General features: G+C 43.8%; 1 protein-coding gene across 10 annotated transcripts in view; it reads left to right on the forward strand.

Moving 5' to 3' along the window:
- LOC141579767 (uncharacterized) overlaps nt 1-18,158 on the forward strand; it is an 89,037-nt gene that overhangs the window by 31,718 nt on the left and 39,161 nt on the right. The gene's annotated exons all lie outside the window — the stretch shown is intronic.

Consider the following 18,158-nt stretch of genomic DNA (forward strand, 5'->3'; position numbering starts at 1 on the left):
GCAGCGCATTAAACCTCCCTCCTGGTGGGTCTGTCTGTTTTGGTACCGTAAGGGCTCGGCCAGCATCGGAACGTCAGTGAGATAACGTGGCCAGTGAGCTCGGGTCAAGTACATTCTCCTCCAGTCACTTTTACTCCATTGTTGCTTTTACTATTCCACAGTCATTAATTTTTTAAACAATGCTTTGGTGCAGGAACAGAGCCTAATTCTCTCCTGTTACTCTTGGTGGGAGTGAGTAAAATTGTCCAGCTTGAAATGCGACCACATTTTGTAGCTCAAAAGCTGTCTACACGCATCTAGGTGAAGTTTAGGTTTGGGTCGCTGACCACATTGGGGTCCCCCGGCAGCGCCGCTCCCCTCAGGCCCCTGCCTTCCCTGGAACAATAGGTGAGGGTGGGTCTCACCGTCCCCTCGTCCCTGTCCTTACCACACTAACGTAAATTCTTGTAATTGCTGTCAGTTGTTTTTGTTCTCATGTGTTTCTAATTTTCGCTGTTCCTCTTTTCCTTTTCCTATTTCCCTTTCTATCTTGTACCACCCTGTGAGCATGTTGTTGCATCTGAAAAGCGGGCTTTGCACACCCTGCATTGGAAATAGCCAGATTCTCCTCTGTGCTGTCTCCATCACTTTAAAAAGCGAAAACTTAACAGTTGCCTTGATCCATATATTATCCTAGTCATCTTTTTATTTTCTAGTTTTTTGGAATTTTTGCTTTGTTAGCACATCACCCACTGGTGTTTGATACCTGTTAAAATCCTTGCTTTGAGGAACCAGTTTGTTCCTCCTTATGTTTGGTGACAAATGCGCCCTTATTACATTTGTTTGATTGTTTTGAAGAAGTGAGATGCGAATTGATTTAGGCGGCTGCTGAGGGAGTTTTTTCATGGAGTATTTAAACTTGGAAAGTCAAAATCTGCAGCATCTTGCTTGATTCTGGCTTTTACACAAACGTGCTTGGCACGCGGTTCCGGGCTGTCGCTGTGTGACGTGCGTGACGGAGCTTCCTGGCCGGCGGTCACTGGTGAGAAAGTGGCAGGCTCGGGGGTGAGCAGCTGCAGGGGATGCTGTTGCAGGAAGCAGTCACCGGTTTTTTGTTTTTTGTTTTTTGTTTTTGCATTCAACTTCCCCGTGCCATTTACTTTACTTTGTGTTCATAGAGAGGCAGGAGCGGGTCTAAAATCCATGCCACTCTTATTTTCCCTTTACGAGGCTGGTTTTTCTGAGTATCAGAACAACATGGCCTTCTCCTAAGTAGCTGGCTCACTTGGATCTGGTGGCCAAAGGGACCACTAAAGGGTACCGTAGCTTCCTCTCTGCTCCAGCCAGTGGGCATTCAGAGCCGGGTCTGTGGTTGGCCTCAGCAGCCATGCAGGCCTCCCTGCACCAGCATTTACTATTAACCCATGTTGGCAGTAAATAGCTGACTCCGTGTCTGTTGCAGCTGACGTCCACCACTGACGGCCGTGTCGTTAGTTTGCGGTAGTTAGTCTCCAACACCACAGTCAGCCGTGAAGTGACCTTGCATTCTCACCCACACCCTGGTTCATCTCACCCGGGGGAATGTTTTGGCCACCACCGTCATGCTGGCCATGAGACCTTGTTTCTCCTTTCATTCTCTGGTCCAAATGTGGACACCTCATCCTTCACTGACTTGGTCTCGCTTGAGACAGGCCAGACTTTCTGAAAGAGTCCATCACATTCTGGGGGGGAACAGAATAGAAGTAAGAGTTGCAAGTAGGAGTCTAGGCTATCTGGGTTGGCAAATGCAGAATGGGATCTGTGATGGCCGGGCTGTGCCCTGGACACAGGCCTTTCCCTTGGCTCCTGATAGCCCAGGGGTCGGAGTGAGAACAGCCTTGCCTGGGTTACCCCATCCTCATCTGCTCACTGGCAGTTGTGTCTGCTAACTAGGAACTCCCCCAAACCTCGGGCCCTTCAAAGTTCAGACCACAGGGGAACCTTGAGTCCCTTCTCCTGGGCCTCCTTTGTGAGAATCCAGTGCCTTCTGAGGTGACCAGTGGCAGGAGATGCCTCCCCCTCCAGGGAGCTCTCTTCGGAGGACTGTGACGCACTGCACCTTGCTGTGAGCTTGTGGGGTTCCATCCGTGGTCCTTGCAGAACCAGACTTGAGACTGGCTTAGCGATAGAAATGACAGGACTGATTCCAGAGCAGGGCCGGGGGGAGGAACACGGGAAATTGAATGTGACCTCAAATACCTAGGTGGGTTCTGGGTCTGTTACTAAAATCGGGAGCCTGGGAGGTATCTGCCAGGAATCGAACTCTAGAGTAAGTGGTGGACATGAGGCATTTTTAAGATTCCATTTGTCATCCAATTAAGGACTTCAAAGAGCCACTAGGGTCTATGGCCCTGGGGCTCAAGTGAAGGAGCCGGACCACAGATACACGTTGGGAGTCGTCATTCTTAGCTGGTTTTCACAGCTGTGCAGGTGGGTGAGCTCATCTCGAGAGGTGCAGACTGAGGCTGAGGCGGGGCAGGGCTGTGCCTGGGTTGGAGGAAAGCCCAGACCATGCAGCTTTGGTGTGTCAGTCAGTGGCGTTTGGGATTTTCAGAGCAATGGCATTTATCCTTAAGGTCTTGGGGGTGGGCAGGGCCACCCAGGAAGAAATCTGAAGGGAGGGTTGTGGCCACGCGTGCGCGTCTTGGGATGATGCAGAGGCTGCATGGTCCGGGAGAGGAACCTCCTCGGAAGCTGGAGTCGGAATGGGGAGTGGGGAGTGGGGAGAAGGTAGTCACACTCATCTGTGAGGGAGGGACAGAGGCCTAGGGAGTCTCCACCCTAGCGGACTCTCTTTCCCACAAACAAAAGGCCAGCAGACAGATTTGAGGTGAGAAGGGATGGGCGCTGGGAGAGGAGCCAAAGTGGAGAATGGTGGTTGGACAGTTCTGGAATAGTCTCCCTGCAAAATAGATTTAAAAAAACCTAGACTGTTAAGAACATTGATAGTGACGTTGGAGGAGATAGTTCTTTTTCTGGCCTCCTAAGGGTAAGGCATGTATACGGAGATACACAGAAGAATCGGGCAGTCTGGTCCGGGGGCTTGACCATTACCAGGGGGAACAATGCAAGTTTAAAGGGGGAGAAGGGCAGCGGAGGGAAACTAGCCAGGCCTCGTGTCAGGTACCAGTAGGCCGCACTACTTGCGTGTTGCATTCTTATCCATGCCTCCCAGGTGGGCGGTGGCAGCCCCCTTTTGCAGATTGGGAAGCCTTCTTAGAGGGGTTAAGGAATTGGTCCATTTAGCGGCGAGTAAATGCTGTAGCAGGATTCAAGCAGGGCCTTGTCAGACTTCAAGGGCATGTTTTCTCTACTAATTCCGGTACCTCCCTGTTGTACCTGGTTTGGTGAATTGGGTCAGTTTTGGAGCCTTTCACAAAAAGTACGATTTAAGTGTCTCAGGACTGTTTCACAAAGCTCAGTGTTCTTTAATGGTTCAGAAGCACCACAGTGCTTTTCGCTCCACAGAGTTAAGGTCTTACTCCTTTGACGATGACGTGGTTGCAAATGACGTACAGGTGCAAAACCAGACTTAGCAGCTTCTGAAGGGAAACTCTCCAGTTCTCCCTTGATCGGCTTTCTTCCAGGGGATGTAACCTGCTGCAGCGTAGGTCTCAGCTTTCAGTATGGAGTGAGGGTTTGATATCCAAAGTTAGCAAAGTAGGGTCAGATGGAGAAAATCGACGTTAACAATTTATTTTGGGGTTTCATTAGACAAGATGCACTATCGCTTAATGGCCCATATAACGTATGTAATTGAGTACAGAACATTGCATTTCTTACTTTCTATGGAGAGCTGTCTTGCAACGTAAGGTTGTCTGCTTTGGAACTTCAGCTCAGCCACCAGGGCGCCTGTCATTGTGTTGGTGTGATTGTATTTACACAGTGCATGTAATCTGGGCTTCCTCAGCCCCAAACACTCCAGTGCAGAATCATAGGCTGTAGCCATCACTTAGTTATACAAATACTTCTACAAATATATGATACAAAAAAAAAAAAAAAAAAAGAGAGAGAGAGAGAGAGATTGCCTTTATCAAAATTCCTTTGATTTTAACTGCAAACTGTTGTTGAGCAGCTCTGGTTTCCTTTGGATATGAATATGTACATTTCTTTGCATTTAACTTGGATTTTATACTAGAACACCAGCCTCTTGCTTTCCATGAGCCAAAAAAATCATAGCCAAATGACATACGTATTAAACATTTTATTCTTTTCTTCTGAGACACAATCCTTGAATTTGGGACTTGGGCTGTGATTTTGCTTTTTACTCTTCCCACCCCTCTTGTCATCTCACTCCTTTTTCCCACGTGGCCTCCAAGAGGTCATGGTCTCAGAGGAGCAGGTGGACAATCACTAGTTGGTCTCCAAGCAGTCCTGCTGTAGAGGGAGCCCAGCCAAGAGCTAAAGGATATCATCAGAGAGGACTCCGTTGAAGAAATGGGCTCTACATTCAGTTCTGAGGACAGAGTAAGAGTCATCCAGGAGAAGGAATCAAGAGGGTGACTCAGGTGGCAGGAGCAGCCCGGGTAGAGGCCTGGAGGCTTGTGGGGTGGGGACTCGGGGAGAATGCCCTGTGTGGTCCAGGGTGGAGGGTGCCCCTGCTTGGGAGGACACTGGAGAGGGCCTAGGGATGGAGGGCTTTGGAGGACCTTGGTTTTTTACTAGAACTGACACAGAAGAGGCAGTGAAGGGTGTCAGCAGAAAGTGACCCTCAGGAGAGGTACTCCTGGTTTTGCTTCTGATGTTCTACAGAAAGAAGGGGCCGGGGTGGGCGAGAGCAGCTCTGCCCGTCCCTTTGAGACCCACCCCTTCATTCATTTATTCATAACACATGCAATTCTGAGTGTCCAGGGGAGAGAGGGTGGACCCACAGTAGTAAGCAAAATGTATTGCTTCTTGAGAGCTTAGCAGTGTCAGAAGTTGTCTTAGCGTAGAATGTTCTAGGAACACAGCAGGGGCACCTAACCCAAAGTGCAGAGGTTCGAGGGAAGGACGGCTTCCTTGACAAACAGTCAAAATGAGCCTGGAGGCAATTGGGAAGTAGCAGCAGGTCAGGGGGCGCCTGAGGTCATTGGGGACCTGGGTACTGAGGTGAGGCTGGTCGAGCAGGGTCAGGGGTGGGGCTAGATCTCTACCAGGGAGCCTCTGAAGGGTTTGAAGTGGGGGTGATGTAATCAAATTTGTGCTTTGAGAAGGCTGTCCTGGCTCCGTGTGTGTGTGTGTGTGTGTGTGTGTGTGTGTGTGTGTGTGTGTGAAGCGGGGAAGAGGGGGAGAGTGCCACCAACAGGGAAGGTCATTAGAAGAACATTGACAGGCTGGGGGGGCACCAGTGGGAGAGGGGCGTTGGGGCTGCTTGGGGACGGCAGGGGCAGTGTGGATGCCAGATTTCCTCATGGGGAGGGCTTATTAACGGTGACGCCCTAGCGGCACCTTGTGGCTGGAAGAAAACGGATGCAGCCATGTGGACTTTTCTCTTCTTCCCTGCCTTGTGTGATGATCTTAGCTCAGCCAACTTTTGGAACAGAAGAGCTAAGTTCCAGGGTAGCCCAGGACTTTGTTGAGCTCTTTCGAGTGAGATCTGATAGGATTTAGGCTTGTGTTGAGATCTGCATGTTCACTTAGCTAGAAACGTCCCGTCTTTTGGATTTCCATAGGGGTATTTATTCTTGATAAAGATTGCTTTCTTGGTGAGAGGAAATTTAATACAGTTGCTGTCTTTCTCAAAAAAAATCTTATCTTTTAAGAAATTTAATATTCAAAAGAATAGCAAAATTTAAAAATGATAAAGTAAGGCTTTGGTGTAGTTTCTTTGGTTTCTGAGTTAATGTAGAGTTAGAGCCTTTGCATTACTTAAATAGCACATCCTTGTCAGTATTTAAAGAGCTGTTAGTGAGCGCCCCAGGCCCCACTTCTCAAAGCATCATTAAATCTTGCTCTGAAATAGTGAAGTCATAAAGGTCTTGTTGGCAGAAGCCAAACAGTTGGTTTATAATTTGCAGCATAGCACCCTTTATAAAATAATAATAGGTTCAAAATTAAGAAAGTGGAAGATAATTGATTTTTTTAAAGCTGAAACATAAACTTTCTTGTGTTAATGTTGCAACTGGAAATTTCGAAAAGAAAAATCCTACTGTAATATCATCTACGTGGAATACATATATGTCTATCACGTTTGCAATGTAACTGCGCAGTGGTTTTTGAAGTCAGGACCATTCCAGCTGAGATACTGACAGTGATGGTTGCTGGTTTTCAGTGGAAGACCCTAAATTTGCCTTCTTAGATTTATTCTTTTCTTTTCTGTTATCTCTCTCTCTCTCTTTTTTTTTTTTTTTTTTTTTTTTGTAGTGAGAGGGCTCAGTAGTGCTTTGCCAGCATGATTTTGGGGCAATTTGGGGGCAGATATCGTGCACAAGCAGTGAGATATTTCCATGCATTTTAGTTTCCGGACATCACCATGGAACATGTGGGGGTTTGTGCCTGCAGGCCGGGATGCTGCAGGACTCCCTGGTCCATCACTGTTATGTCTTGTAGCTGCTCCAGTCAGTGAATGACTTTCTGTGGCTTGGAAGTAAGGTGATCTGATGCAGATGATCAGATGTGTAACTAAGTACTGTTACTTGAAATAGAAAACCTATCAAAAATGGCTCTAAAATACAGGATGAGGGAGGAGAATTGGCTGAGCTGCTTGCATGGGGAATATTCTAGGGTGACTCCCTCATTGTGTCTCCTGTCACTCCCCACCCCCCCAGCCCTGCACGGCAGTCATGCTGAAGCAAGCATGCACTTTCTCAGAAACGCGCTGAATTTCCTTGTGCCTCTGTTTGTTGGCTTTTTTTTTTTTGAAAGCACATCTTGCCCTTTGCTTAAATGCCATCCCTGCCTAGTCACCTCTTACACTCATTCTTCTGGACCTCGTCCATACATAGCTGCTGAATGGATGAACAGAATGTAGTATCTCCATGTAGTGGAACATTATTCAGACGTAAGAGTGAATAAAAAAGAAAAAATAAATAAAGGAGAATATGAAAAATGCCACCTGCTCTGGGAAGTCCACCCTGACTGCTCAACCCGCCCTTTTCCCTTTGAAACCTAATCACTTATGCTCCTCTCTACTCTTTTTGATAGTACTTACCACCTTCTAATAAACTTTAACACTTTCAAAAAAAAAAAAAGAGAGAGATGCTGAAACCACTTCAACATGGACGAGCCTTGACAACAGCATGTTAAGTGAAAGGAAGCAGACACAAACGGCCACATATTGTTGACTTCAGTGATCTGAAATGCCCAGAATAGGCACATGCAGAGGCAGAGAGCAGGTGATGGTTGCAAGGGGCTGGGTGGAGGAGGGTTGGGGAGTGACTGCTAGTGACAGGGGTGTTCTTCTGGGGTGATGAAGTGTTCTGGAAATAGATGGTGGTGAGGGCTGCACAACCGTGAGTGTGCAGAAGACTGCTTAGCGCTGTCTCTGGGAGTTCCTGTGGTTGGGGGCAGCTTTATTTTGTTCTCATATTGCAATGTGAAGTGTCATCTTGTGCTGAGGCAGTTCTACTCCTGTGAGTGCTGAGGCTCAGAGACTTTGCAGAGTCATGTGTTATTTTCCCCCTTGCTGAGTGTAAGCAAAAAAGGTTTAAGCCTGAGAAAGTGCTCCATCTGCAGAAATGTCTTTCAGTTTTGCATGGTGTAAAAATCTTGAGAGCTTTTTAATCGTTGAGGACAGCCTGTGGGGGGAAACAGCCAGTGAAGCCTGGGTGAGACTGGGAAGAGCCGCGCTTCCATCCCTGACAGGGGTGGAGATTTCACCCCCGTTCAGGCAGTGAAGGGCCCAGACCCGTGAGCGGAGTTGACAATCGTGAATATTTACTTGTATCCGCTGCTTCATCTTGGATATTAATTTCAAGCTGAGTCAGTTTGTGGCGGCAGCCTCATCCTACATCAGGAATCTATAGTATCTGCTCTTTGAGGTGAAGACCTGACAGACTTGATTACTTAACCGTCTCCCTTGAATTGATATCTCAGATTCCTTTGTAAATAGTAAATCAGCAGAAATATAGACGTCCTTTAATGCCGATGTGACCTGGAGAAAGTTTAGTCTTTGTGCCTCAGTGGCCTTATCTGCGGGTGGGGAAGATGATAACAGTGCTTCCCTCAGAGGGGCTGGTGAGGGGAGAGTGAGGAGCACAAAGGGAGGACTAACACGAGATGCTCATGAATGACAAAATTTAGTGCTCTCAGCCTGGTGAGGCCTCAGGGGCAGAGATAGCCGAACAGAGCACTCCTAGCCAGAGCTCGATCCGTGTTGGCAGCTGTTATGATGAGTATCACCACTGTGGGTTATCAGGCAGTTTTAAGACTTGGTAATATGAATTCATGAATAATGTTAAAAGATTAGACAACTCAGATCCTGTTTACATAGTTCTCAAGATTTCCTATGAGAAATGGATAATTTTTCCCCATCTTAAATCTGAGTTGAGTCTCTAAAAAAATTCTGTATTCCTCCATCTTTTTTATTTAATTCTCCATTTCTTGAAAAAAAAAGTCTTTAAATGGAGTTACTGGTGTCTGTACTGAGGGTCTCATGCATGCTGAGCACATACTCTCTCAAGTGAGGTATAATCTCCCCCGTGATTTTTTTTAAACTTTTCTTTCTTAGTCTTCAGAGGTTAGAGGCCTCTAATTCTTTTTCTGGAGACATGTCCATGAACCTGTAAATCTATAATTAGTGGACAAAATTTGGTTTATTAAAAAATCAATAGAACATTCTGCAATCCATTCAAAAGGAAATGCTCATTGACAGAAAATGTTTCTCCTTTATGGTGATTTCTAATTTTTTGTCTGCCTTAACTTATTAAAAGTAATCCTCATCATCATAATGACCAAGCTTGCTCTGAGTGGACACCTCCCTAAGGCTAAAATGCTTTCCTCATGTTTTACCTCATAGCAGGTGTTTAAGGGTAGGTATCAGTGTCTCCTTTTTTGCAGCTGAGGGATTGAGAGATGGGGCAGCTTGTCCCAAATCTCACTCAGCTGGCGCTGGCAGACTCAGCGCTGGAACCCAGGCTGCACAGGATGCTTTCTCAATGGCTCCTCTGATCAGCCCCGTGTTGAGTGGTTTCCCGAACTCCTGTGAGTCCATAAATGAACGATTTTAGCGATCTCAGTTTGATGAAGCCTTCAAAGGAGAGACACCAGTGAGAATGTGAGACAGAGTGGCATAAATTGAAATTGTACATTTTCACAAATGTTGCATTCTCAGGCAATGACTTAAAATGTTTTAATTTTTTTATTTTAGTGCTCTGTGGACACTAAAAACAAAACATTAAAAATGATTATAGTGCAAAATAAGAATGGGCTTTGAAAGTCCAACCATTGCTAATGATGTTGCTTGTTTTTCTCTAGTGGTGCTTATTGACAGAAAAATTTACAAAGACTGAATTGGTTCTATAGTCTCAGTATGGAGGAAAGTTTTGTCAGTGAATATTGTAAGTAAAATCTTTACTCTTTTCTTTCCTGATGATGAATATGTAAGTTGCTTTCATGGCTTAAGTACATTTCCTCATTTGTGAAATTTGAGTGATGCCGTTTACCTTGTTTGACTGTGAGATGTAGACGCCTTGTATACGAAGCACCTAAGAGCTGCTTAGTAAAAATATGCTGTCACAAGGACAGATAGTTTAGAAGGATCAACTCTGAATACTAAAGAGGGTGGCTTGTTTCTGATGCATATTCAATATGCATATATATGAATATATGAATATGGCTTAAAGTAACAAGGATTCAGGGTTTTGTGTGTGTGTGTGTGTGCAGTATGAAGGTTTAATGAAATCTGTATCATTCTAGTGAGACAGGGACTAGTTAAATCACCTTAAGCAGACGGCCTTGAAGATTATTTACACAGAATGTGTGTTGTTACAACTCAGAATTCATGTTGCCGTGTAACCATCCACTCAGACATTTAAATTCGTAGAAATCTGACCAGAATTATTAAGTTTAGAAAAATCCACATTGATCATTTTAAGGGAATAAGCTTCTTTCTTTTGTGATTAAAGAAATTTTGATTTATTTTTCTGCACGCTTAATAGGTTTTAAAATATCAAAACATTGATTTGACATGTCACTTTTTTTAATAGAATAAAGCTCATGCTGTTTTAATGTGCAAATAAATGTTTTTGTATTTCAATACACTTGTATAATTCCCTGGCTCTTTGAGAAGTATTTTGCAATATATTTAGATAACCTACTGTTGGAAAAATACAGACGTGACTTTTATGAATATAGGCCTAGTACAGATCTGTTGGTTTTTGCTACAGTGCATGACATGAGGCCTAGGAGAGAGAGTTTTGCAACTGAAGGCCGGAAGGACAGATCCCAGATCTCAGTCTCCCCTCCTGTAAAATGAAGTGGCTGGACTGTATTCTTTCCTCTTCTAAGATGAGTTTCCATGAGCCTGTGTCTTTTGTTTATATTCAAGAGTATTAGCAATGTCAGATTAAATACTGAATACCCCTCCCTTCCCCGAAGCAAACTGCAGTATGTGCTACATAAGGTTTTAGTTATCTGATTCTTGTTTCTGATTCAACAGGCAATTTTTGTGTTGCATCTTTCCCGGCAACCTGGAAGGTCTTTTTAGCCATAGGAGTCGCTGTTGCACCTTCATACAGTCTTAATTTTCCTGTTTGAAAAGAAGGCTTAACAAATAATATTTTGTTTTGATTCCTTTGCTTAGTGCTTCAGAATAGCACAATGTCCATTTTGTCTGTCTACCTGGAAAAATTATTCTGCTTATATCTTAGTTTTATTCTGTCATCTCGCTGTGAACATTTCAGACTTGCTGTGCAAACAATGGCAAAATCGGTCTTTTATTCCAGTGTTAGCAACCAGTGAGCCGGGATTTTATAAAGCAGCTAGAAGCGGCCTCTGGAGCACCTTAAAGCTGAAAAGTGTACTGAGTTCCCTAAGTACTGACCCAGCTGCTGTGTGTCATTTGGTGGGAGGTGATTTTGTACATATAAGAAGGGGTGTAGTGTTTTGACTTGGGTTTGCGTGCACGCGCTGCCACTGGGCCACGTAAGCCTGAGTCAGTTTGTTCTGAGTTTCTCCCTCATCTGTGAGATGGGGATGCTCGTATCTGCTTTGCAGAATTGTGAGAATTAGAAATTATGTAAAGTGTTTACCACAGTGGGTATGTCAAGAGGGCTCATAAACTTTAGCTGCTGGTTGGTGCGAAGCCATCATTTTATAGTCTTTGGCAATTACTAACAAACAGGAAAACAAGAAAAGCTGGTTTTATGTTGAAAGATATTTGAGGAGGTTCCATAGTTCCTATACCCATAATTTAGCACCAGCAGAGTCAGGACCGTTACACAGTCGCCCTGAACCAATGTTAAGCCACAGAATTTTTTGTTACTTCATATACATTGGGGCTTAAGGGGACCCAATACTTATACACATGCTTTCTCCAGCAGCCTACTGAGAGATGACACAGAAGAACAGACAGGCGATAAATGTCTCCTTTATTACTGATGAAGCCACGTTCTCCATGAAATTCAGGGTTGTGGGAAAATGCGTGTCATGATACTGTGTCCCAGAATTAGAGACTCACGCAGTCCCAGTTAGCTCTGGGCCACAGTGAGCCTTCCCTTAAGATGATCTGCCCCATCTTGCACAGGGCTGCCCTGCCATGGAGCTGAGCATCCTGGGTGCTTCCCAAGGGTGGCCAACACTGGAGGGAAAGGGAAGGTTTCATATGCCCTGCCTGTCTCTCCGGACTCACACCTCAATCTGTTATTGTGAGGAGGGCTAGCCGTTGGTCAGGGGTCAGGGGTGTAAAGGGAGAAGCACTCTCCATGGACCAGAGGAAGGTGGAGGAGGCATCCCTTCCATCAGTTTAAACAGGTGATGGGATGCAAGAGAAGGGTACTCCCCAAGAGTTTATAAGAGGGGAAATAAGGGTATCCTTTGGGACTCAGACTAGCCATGAAACACAGAAGATGATTAGTAGGGAGACTTGTAAATCACTTTCTTATTAAATTCACATTTGTTGAGCACCAAAAATGTGCTACATTCTTTTCTGAGCGTTTTACAGAAATGAATCCTTCAATCTTCACAAGTGAGTAAGGGAGATTTGATTGTTATCCCAGGTTTACAATGTGGAAATTGAGGCACGGAGAGAGTAAGTAAGTTGGTCAAGGTCACAGAGCTAGTAAGTGGCAGAGCTGGTATTTAAACCCTGGCTGTCTGGTTTTCAGGCTCCCAGAAATGGACTTTGGGTGTTTAGAGGTATCTGCATCCCTGGATCTCTGTACCTCTGTGCATCACTTAGCCCAGAAAGGACAGGGAAAGGAGAGTTCCACAGGTGCTCACAGTCGTGTCTCAGCCACTGTCCACGGACAGTGCACCGTGATTGGCTTTAAATGTCTTCTGGGCAGCAGATCTGTTCGTATAACAGAAATTTAGTCCATTGAGTTAATCTAGAAACCCTTCCTGCTCTGCTTCGGTCCACGCTTGCCATGTGACTGCCTGCCCGTGATTGGGCCGTTGAGGAGAATCTGTACTCATGGTTGAACTCTGATATTTCAGTCCGGTTTGTAGTTTCACATCTCCTGTTACATTAAAAAATTCAATTTCTGGTTTTCTTGCATCAGTCTCTCATGAGTTTGGTTAATGTGACATCAGTCCATGGGAGCCCAGGTTTGCTGACGGTATATTTTCTGAGCACGTTGTGGCACTTCTACCCGTGCGGACCTGGGTGGAAGATTTCCGCCTTCCACACTGATTTCCCCGAAGAGCAGGGTCCTCTCCCACCCCCAGATGTGAGGCTGGGAGCTCTCAGAGTAGGCCAGTCAGAGGCCAAGTCCACCAATCAGAAAATGATGAAGTACTTGGAAGTGGGTTTAATAGAAAAAAGGGCTTCCAGGTAGTCTGATGGGCTGTTCGAGTCTATTTGGTGAAAAGCTATCCACTGTTTCTGGTTGAGCTGCTTCTTTGCTGTTGAAAAGTCTGGATTACATGGAGGAATTTTAAAAAGCAGAAAGGTGTGATTTCATGTGGTACATCCACACCGGTGAGAAGTGATGGATGACCGCCTGTGTGAGGAATAGACAGAGTCTTACAAACTTCATAAAACAGCTTTAAAAGCTCTGCCATCTGAGTGCACTTCATATGGGGTCCAGTTCTTCACTGGGCATGCTGAGAGGGCAAATAATTGATAATGGCTGAAAGGACACGGAGGCATCAAAAAGGTCTCAGTCATGTTCCCTGTTTAAAGGATGTGACACAATGTAATATATTTGAGCTGGTTCTTCACTGAACAGTTTTGAGTGTTTTCTGGGACTCCCCAGTGCACCAAGGTTCCGTGCAGCTGGGTGTCCCCTCAGTGCAGCTCTGTCAGCGCTCATCCTGGGCTGACGTGGTGTCACAGGGAGCAGGACGGTCAGCGTCCCCAGCTCCTCCGAGCTCCGTTACTTCATCCGCAATGCTGGGTTTCTCTTCGGTGTCTACTTAGTAGGGTTGCTGAGAATCACACGTGATGGTTGTCAGGGGTGATTTGTGGTTGTCTCCGTGATTGCCATATAGTGAATATTTGATAGAAACTCTTGTTTTTTATTAAAATTATGGCTCCTATATTGCAGTGGTTTTTAGTCTGCATTTATTCTTTTTATAAATTTATTCTTATTTTTAAATAAGCACTTATTTTTATTTATTTTTATGAAGGTACTGGGGACTGAAGCCAGCACATTGTGCATGCTAGGCAGGTGTTCTACAACTGAGTAATACAGACCCTCCTTGTCTGAACTTAAAAATAAATATTTCAATACACAAAATAGCTCTTAAACACCATCCTGGGACCTATTTTCTGTATAGACAATTGAATACATATGCTATTTCAATAAGAATAAATGTTGGGACATACTTTCTGAATCTGTTTATGTGTTTAAAAACGATCATAGGTAGTGATAAACATGAGTCTTGGATCCACTACTTAGGGTCTGTTTTGCCATCATGGGAAATTATATTCTACAGAGAAGGCTAATTGCGTCTCTTTGATATTTGGATGGTTTAGCAGATGATCAAGGCTTTCAAAAGCTGACAGTTTTGTCTTTAAAACTAACTACAAAGTTATCTTCTATAAGTTGGAAGTCCTCAGCTTGTGAATTGCCCAGTAATTCAGTGTGTACATGTCTGTGTCTCTGTGAACGTGTGTGTGTGTGTGATTTCAGGAAGGTAGAAATAAGTTCCATATAGCCTTCTGATACCTTTCTCTTCCAGTTCAATGTGTAGGCATATATACAAATAAATTGATACTCTTTTGTCATTTGGCATATTGGTGGGAATAAAAGGTTCTCATACTTGTTTCAGAAGGGTTGGGGAGAATGAGCTTAGAAAATAGGAGGAGATAGAGGCAGGAAGGTTCTTTACTCTTTGTGCAGGATGAGAAACAGTAGCTTTTCTTTTTTCTACTAAAGCAAACTGGCACTGAATTGTAACATACTATTACTCAGAATTGCTTTTCTGATCAGATACGTGTGCCTCAGATTTTTCAAGGCAACATGAATGATGAAATGTGTTTTAGCAGTTATCTTTAAATGTAGTTTTATTTTTTAAGTAAAAGGCTATAGCCTGTTCTTTCTTCCAGGGTTACAAGAAGTTCTCATTGATCCAGATACATGATAATTGTGATTAGTTTCTTCGGGTTTTTTTTTTTTTTTAAGTGCTTGTTACATTGTGGTTTGAATGAATGTTTAAAATTTCTGGATTTTGATGTTTAGAACATGTTGATTTATCAGAACTGTTAAAAACTTGATTGTTGTTTGGTCCTCGTTTGGTGGGGCAACCTATTGATTCTGTTGTCTGTTAAAGAGGGAAATTCTTCCTCTAGCCTGTAGATCATTAAGTGAATGGTTTGCAGTGTGCCTTTAAAATTCTTTGAATGCATTGAGCATGTTTGTCCAGTGAATTTTGAATTGACTCATAGTAATGACTTTGCTTTGATTCTGTGGCTTTTGCTCCTCTCAACAAGAATTTGAATTCTCTGTTGCATTTTGTATACGTGTTCTTAACAGGGGAAGAAATTTTGCATTTTTTACATAGGTGGGCTTTCCTATCCCCTCTGAATGCCTTCTGTAATTGATACAGCGAAAATGTTATTGCAGTGCTTAATTATTTCATAAACTATTTTTTGGCTTAATCAGAAACAATGACAAAGAATGATAATAAAAAACATGAAAACCTTCCTTCCTTTGAAGAATAGAAATGAGGTGGTCAGGCTCACGCGTTCTTTGTACCTGACACCCTTACTTTCATGTCATTGTGTATCATGATTCTGAGATGGAGTTGCTTCAGGTTTGTAGATTTTTGTTATAACATTTGTATTGAATTCATTCTCTAGGCTGATGTTTCCTGTTGCGTTTGTGGAAAGTGTAGATGAAGGGAAACAGATGCTATGTTTTGTATTCAGGAGGCCTGAGTTGCTGAAGAGAAAAGAGTAGAGGGTGCGCTGAGGAACAGAGTGACACTCCCTCACCTCCAGGCTGAAATTGATGAACAATGAAATCAATTAGGTGTATCGGTATTTATTTGACCAATAGAAGTCAGAGGGCCCAGACTGTCTAGTTATGCGCAATGGAAAGTACTGAATTCACCTGCAGAATTAGGTGATTTACCAAGTAGAAGCAGCTTAGAGCAATCAGAAAAATCAGTCCTATGATGAGATATAAAAAGAATATAATATCTATTATTTCTGAAACTTTTCTATGTTAAGTTGTGTAGAGCTAAAATTAAGTTCCAAGCACCAGGAGTTAAGAGTCTGGGTGGTTCTGGGGATCGTTATTCAGGGATGTGTCTAGACCCTGCTGGAATGGCCGAAGCTGGCAGGAAAAGACCCAGAGCCAAGATTTGTCATCCTAAGGTGTCCTCCATAATGGTTCCATGTGGTAGCCCATGATTGGGTTAACAAATTTAACAGACCCCAGACGCATGTCAAATTTAAGAAGAAAAAGTGTGCTTAGTAACTGCTTTCAAGCAAGCACCTGTGCATCCTCACTCCTGTCTCCTTGCCATAAAAAGCAGAGACAATGCCTTGCTTGCATATTTGAGGTTTTAGATAGCACTCTGTTCATTGCACATCAATGACCCAGGCCCTCAGCTATAAATGCTGGGCGTGCTTGCTGTTAGAAATTCTATTATCCCCATAACACGGACTTGGCTGGACTGGAGGTCTGCTTTGTAATGAATATCTAAAGAATTTATCTTGTTCCCCTTTCCCCATGACTCCCCTAAAGGTAAAATAAGCCTTTTTACTCATTGTGGATTCTACAATCTCTGTCTCATCCTGTCTTTCCCCAAGTTGCTGTTTACTATTACACAACAGTTAAAGACTATTTTCTTTGATTATACACAATAAATATGGGAGCATTTGAGAGGCTCTTGGAGTTGGCTCCCTAATCCCTCTCGCTTTCTTTCCTTTTTCCACAGTCTTGAGTCATTCATTCCATGTCGGTAAGAATTCTGCCAGCCAGAACCCACAGTTCCAGGTGAGAAGGATGCAGACTTTATCTCTCCTACCCGAGGGAGAGAGAGAAGAGAATTGAGATCTGCTCCCCAGTGGTCCCTTCCTGCCCCAGAACCACTCCAGTTCACCTGCAGCCTTCTGGCCTCTGCTCTCAGGGCCTCTTTCCCAAGACTGATATCAGCCTTTTTTTCTCTTGTCAATAATTCCTGTGCCTTTCAGAAGTTGGTCTCTTCTCTGCAATTCAACCCTGGCGGATGTGATGGTGGTCAGCGTGCTGGTGGGCAGTCACCTGGGGACCCCCAGGAGCCATTCTGATTCTCTTGAGTCTCTCATTCGGGGTTACAAAACTGTCGAGAACCAGAGGAAGCCCATTCACGTGAGTCAACACAGCATTACATCACTTTCATTTTATTTTTGAATTTTCAGTGGAGAAATTATTTGTAGCAAACTGTTCCAGATATTCGGCCACCTGCTTTCCTCACCACTATTTCCTTGTTGGCTCTGGTGCTTGTTAAAAGAACCAAGTTTCTTCTCTGGTCATTTCTAGCAGCTGGGCTTGTCGAATCCTTGATTTGCATTTGAAGCAGAATGCTTCTTCGTGATGTCAAACTGATTTTCCTTGTCATGTCTTAATATTTTGTGTACAATCAGCAACTGTTTCAAATGAAATGCTCTTGTCCAATTTCGGTTAACTCACATTTGCTGAACTCCTGCTTTCATGCTGAGGGCAGTTTCTTCTTCCTGTAATAAAAGTTAGCAATTTGCATTTATTATGGAAGGTACTGGCCCGAGGTGCTTTTGTTCTTAAGTTTTAATAACAATTCACCCATTAAAATGTACAGTGGTTTTTACTCTATGCCCAGAATTGTGCATCCCAGTCAATCTTAGAACATTTTCATCCCCCCAACAGGAAGCCCTTATGCATAAGCAGACATTCCCATATTCCCCATTCTCCCACAGCCCCAGGGAGCCACTTTTCTCACTCTGTGGGTTTGCCTCTGCTGGAAGTTTCATGTAAATCGAGTTACTTCATGTAAGTGGAACCATCTATTGTGACTGACTTCTTTAACACTGAGTAACGTTTTCAATATTTGTCCACGTTGTGGCCTGGGTCAGTACTCTATGCTTTGCTATTGCTGAATAATATTCCTCTGTATGGATGGGCCCCTCTGTTTACCCATTCATCACGTGATAGACATTTGTGTTGTTTCTGCTTTTTGGCTGTGATGAGTAATGGCACTGTGAATATTCCTGTAGGAGTTTTTATGTGAACTTTTGTTTTCAGTTCTCTTACATGTGTGCCCAGGAAGCAAAATTGCCTGGTTATTCAGAAACCAAATGTTCAACTCTCTAAGGACCTGCCAGGAGTTTTTCCAAAGTGGCCAGGCTGTGTTACATCCTCACCAGCAACGGCTGCAACCTCTGCTTCTTCTGTGTCCTCATTAGTGCTTGTTACACTTTTTTTATTATAACCTATTGTAGTGAGTGTGAAGCGGTTTCTCCTAGTGGTTTTGACTTGATTTCCCTTACAGCTAATGATATTGAACATCGTTTAGTTGTGCTTATTGGCCATTTGTATATTTTCCTTGAAAAATGTTTTCAGATCCTCTATTCATTTTTTAATTGAGTTGCC

This window comes from Camelus bactrianus, chromosome 14, assembly GCF_048773025.1.
Source record: "Camelus bactrianus isolate YW-2024 breed Bactrian camel chromosome 14, ASM4877302v1, whole genome shotgun sequence".
Taxonomy (NCBI): domain Eukaryota; kingdom Metazoa; phylum Chordata; class Mammalia; order Artiodactyla; family Camelidae; genus Camelus; species Camelus bactrianus.